Below are 5172 nucleotides of genomic sequence, written 5' to 3'. Positions count from 1 at the left end.
CCATGAAACACCTTCCTCTGATGTTGGAGGGCTCGGCTAGGGCGTGGCTGAATCAGTTGGTGCCTGGCAGCATCTATACTTGGGAAGATCCCGCCCGAGTGTTTGTCAGAACGTTTGAGGGTACTTGCAAGCGGCCAGAAGGTTTGACAGAATTAAAGTGTTGCGTCCAGAAACCGAATGAAACTTTGAGAGATTATATCCAGAGGTGGATCACCCTGCACCACACGGTGGAAGATGTGTCTGATCATCAGGCAATTTGTGCTTTCAAGGAAGGCGTCAGGTACCGAGAGTTGAATCTGAAATTCGGTCGGACAGGAAACATGACTTTGACTCGGATGATGGAAATCGCCACCAAGTATGCCAATGGTGAAGAGGAGGAGCGACTGCGGAGCGGCAAGCACAAAGCAGTCGCCCACGAAGCCGGAGGAGGAAACTCCAGTCGGAAACAAAAACGCAAGGCCGAACCAGCTGCTCCGGGTGAGGCCTTGGCTGTGGTTCAAGGAAAGTTCAAGGGGAAGCCCAAAGGGCCGTGGAACCCCAAGAAAGTAAAAGATCAAGATGGAAATGACGTGTTGGATTTGCCGTGCCATATCCACACCAAAAAAGATGAAGAAGGTAATTTCATTTACCCGAAGCATACCACTCGACAGTGTCGGCTCCTGATCCAGCAGTTCCGAGAGAAACAGACCAAGGAAAAGGAGAAGGAGGTAGACAAGGCTGAGAGTGAAGGGGAAGATGATGATGGTTATCCTCACGTGAATTCCACTCTGATGACTTTTGCTGATGTTGAAAACAAGAGTCGATAGAAAGTCATCAACAGAGAAGTGAACATGGTCGCTCCGGCGACACCCAATTACTTGAAATGGTCGCAGACTGCCAATACATTCGACCAGTCTAATCACCCAGCGCACATCGCCACCCCTGGGAGGCAAGCGCTGGTGGTCGACCCGGTGGTCGAAGGCACTCGACTGACAAAGGTCCTGATGGACGGTGGCAGTGGCCTGAACATTCTGTATGCAGAAACGTTGAATGGAATGGGCATTCCGATGTCCAGACTCAGTGAAAGCCACATGAGTTTCCATGGGGTCATCCCAGGCAAGAAGGTTGCGTCCCTCGGTCAGATTGCACTCGACGTGGTTTCCAGTGATGCCAAAAATTACCGCAAAGAAAAGTTGACGTTTGAAGTCGTGGATTTTCAGAGTGCGTATCATGCAATTCTGGGCAGGCCAGCTTATGCACGATTCATGGCTCGCCCTTGTTACGTGTACCTCAAACTGAAGATGCCTGGTCCCAGAGGAGTGATCACTATCTCTGGTAATCGGAAAAAGGCGGAAGAGTGTTTCCAGAAGGGCTCAAAGATCGCCGATGCCCAGATGGCCATGGCAAAATTGCAAGAATACCAGAAAAATGCAGACCCAAGTGACTTGTTGCGAGCCAAGAAGCCAGCCACGGATTCAGCATTCCAGTCGTCTGGCGAGATGAAGTCTGTTCACATTCACCCGACGGACCCCAATGCAGCTCCGACCCACATTTCGACCACACTCGACTCCATATAGGAAGAAGCGCTCATCCAGTTCCTCCGTGAGAACTGAGACATCTTTGCATGGAAGCCTTCTGACATGCCAGGTGTTCCCAGGGGACTGGCTGAGCATCGTTTGCAAGTCGACCCGAAAGTGAAACCAGTCAAAGAGCATCTTCGACGGTCCGCCGTCCAGAAAAGAAAAGCAATCGACGAAGAGGTGGCTCGGCTTTTGGCAGCTGAGTTTATCTGAGAGATTTACCACTCTGAGTGGTTAGCCAATGTTGTCATGGTCCCAAAGAAAGATGACTCACTCCGCATGTGCATCGATTTCAAGCATATCAATTGGGCCTGCCTGAAAGATCACTTCCCTCTCCCTCGCATCAATCAGATAGTCGACTCGACTGCTGGGTGTGAGCATTTGTCCTTTTTGGATGCCTACTCCGGGTACCACCAGATCCGTCTGTACGGACCTGATGAAATAAAGACAGCTTTTATCACCCCGTTTGAGTGCTTCTGTTATGTCACAATGCCATTCGGCTTGAAGAGCGCCGGAGCCACATTTATGTGAATGATTCAGAAGTGCCTGCTCACTCAGATCAGTCGGAATGTGGAAGCATACATGGATGACATTGTGGTCAAGTCACGTAAAGGTTCTGACCTGCTGACTGACCTCGCCGAAACCTTTGCCAACCTCAGAAGGTATGATATCAAGCTCAATCCATCAAAGTGAACGTTTGGAGTTCCAGGTGGAAAGTTACTCAGTTTTCTTGTTTTGGAACGAGGAATCGATGCTAACCCAGAGAAAGTAGGCGCTATACTTCGGATGAAACGCCCTGTGCATGTGCATGATGTCCAGAAGCTTACTGGTTGCTTGGCCGCCCTAAGTCGATTCATTTCTCGCCTCGGTGAAAAGGCCCTGCCTCTTTACCGACTGATGAAGAAATCAGATGCGTTCGAGTGGACTCCAGAAGCTGATACAGCATTTGCAAAGCTAAAAGCCCTGCTTTCCACCCAGCCGGTGCTTTTTGCTCCAATCAGCAAAGAGCCTCTTTTGCTTTATATAGCAGCCACTGGACAAGTCGCCAGTATAGTACTTACGGTCGAGCGGGAAGAAGAAGGAAAAGCGTACAAAGTTCAACGCCCAGTTTATTATATTTCTGAAGTCCTGACCCCGTCAAAGCAGAGATATCTTCACTATCAGAAGCTTGTCTATGGAATTTACATGACCACGAAGAAGGTTGCACACTACTTCTCAGATCACTCTGTTATAGTCATCAGCGACGCTCCATTGTCGGAGATTCTGCACAACAAGGATGCAACTGGTCGAGTGGAAAAATGGGCGATTGAACTCCTTCCCTTGGATATCAAGTTTGAGGCAAAGAAAGCTATCAAGTCCCAAGCAATAGCAGATTTCCTCGCCGAGTGGATCGAACTGCAACTGCCAACTCAAGTTCACTCGGAGCACTGTACCATGTTCTTTGACGGATCCAAGATGTTGAACGGTTCTGGTGCTGCAGTAGTTCTGGTATCCCCTGAGGAGACAAGCTCAGATATGTCCTCCAGATTCACTTTGATTCCTCCAACAATGAAGCAGAGTATGAAGCACTCCTGTATGGGTTGCGCATGGCCATCTCACTCGGCATCCGTCGCCTCATGGTCTATGGCGACTCAGATTTGGTAGTTAATCAAGTGATGAAGGAGTGGGACGTCAGAAGCCCAGCCATGACTGGTTACTGCAACGCGGTGAGAAAGCTTGAGAAGAAGTTCGAGGGGTTAGAACTCCACCACATCCCCCGATTGAAAAATCAAGCAGCCGATGAATTGGCAAAGATAGGTTCCAAGAGAGAGGCTATTCCTAGCAATGTGTTCTTGGAGCATATTCACACGCCGACAGTTCAGGAAGACCCTTTCATTGAAGAGCCCCCACAACACAAGAGCGCCATGGATCCGACTAAAGTCGAGGTCCCAGCTGTGGTCGACCTAATCATGGAGGTTCTGGCCATTACTCCCGACTGGACGGTGACCTACATTGCGTACATCCTCAGGAAAGAGCTCCCAGAGGATGAAGAAGAAGCTCGACAGATCGTCCGCCGATCTAAAGCTTTTACTGTGATAAGAGGGCAGCTGTTCAGAGAAAGTGTGACTGGAGTCGGTCAGAAGTGCATAACACCAGAAGAAGGTCGAATGATCCGCAATGACATCCACTCGGGGACCTGTGGTCACCACGCGTCCTCTCGGGCCAGCGTAGCTAAAGCATACCGAGCTGGATTCTATTAGCCACGAGCAAATGAGATGGCAAAAGATATAGTCGACATATGTGAAGGCTGTCAATTTTACTCCGATATGTCTCACAAGCCAGCGTCAGCCCTGAAGACCATCCCCCTCGTCTAGCCCTTCGCTGTTTGGGGACTGGATATGGTTGGACCTCTGAGGACCGGCAGAAGCGGCTTCACTCATGTGCTCGTTGCAGTCGACAAGTTCACCAAATGGATCGAAGCCAAACCCATCAAGAACCTTGACGCTAGCACCGCTATCAGTTTTATCAGAGAATTGACGTTCCGATATGGAGTCCCACACAACATCATCACGGACAATGGATCGAACTTCGATTCCGATGAGTTCAGAATTTTCTGCGCCTCTTAGGGCACTCAAGTCGACTGTGCTTCTGTTGCTCACCCGCAGTCAAACGGACAAGCAGAAAGAGCCAATGGCCTAATTCTCAAAGGACTGAAGCCCCGACTGATGCGTGATCTCAAACACGCAGCAGGTGCTTGGGTTGATGAACTTCCGTCAATTCTGTGGGGTTTACGGACAACTCCTAATCGGTCGACTGGAAGAACTCCTTTCTTCTTAGTCTATGGAGCCAAAGCTATTCTGCCAAGTGACTTGCTCCACAACGCACCCCGAGTTGAACTCTTCTCCAAAGCAGAAGCAGAGAAGGCTGGCAAGATTCAGTCGATCTCTTAGAGGAGAAAAGAGAGATGGCCTTGATCCGCTTGACCATTTATCAGCAAGATTTGCGTCGATTCCACGCCAGGAATGTGAGGGGTCGGGCCTTTCAAGAAGGAGACTTGGTTCTTCGAGTGGATCAGCAGAAACCACACAAGCTCGCTCCAACTTGGGAAGGCCCCTTCATCGTCACCAAAGTTCTCCACAACGGAGCATACCATCTTTACAGTATCAAGCATCAGAAAGATGAGCCACGGGCTTGGAACGCGGAGCTGCTCCGCCCCTTTTATACTTCAACACTTGTTCGAATAAAATGTAATAAGCAACACCTTTTGTAATTTGTTTATCAAAGACAAGAGCTTACGGTTCTCTCATTCGATTGTGTTGTTCTTATTTACTCCTGAAATCCCCCAGTGGGTGGGCTTAGTCGCGAATCCGTTCCGCCTAAGTTCGAAAAAATCCTACCGAGTGAAGAGCAATCCTTCCACTCGGGAGCTTAGCTGCAGTCGAGCACTCGCCTAAGTTCTCTCACTAAGAGGCTTAACGGCAGTCCAGCACTCGCCTAAGTTTGGAAAAATCCTACCAAGTGGAGAGCAATCCTCCCACTCGGGGGCTTAGCTGCAGTCGAGCACTCACCTAAGTTCTTTGACTAAGAGGCTTAACGGCAGTCCAGCACTCGCCTAAGTTTGAAAAATCCTACT

This window comes from Triticum dicoccoides, chromosome 2A (genome assembly GCF_002162155.2).
Source record: "Triticum dicoccoides isolate Atlit2015 ecotype Zavitan chromosome 2A, WEW_v2.0, whole genome shotgun sequence".
NCBI lineage: Eukaryota > Viridiplantae > Streptophyta > Magnoliopsida > Poales > Poaceae > Triticum > Triticum dicoccoides.
The sequence above is the reverse complement of the archived record's forward strand: the minus strand, read 5'-3'. Positions refer to the sequence as shown.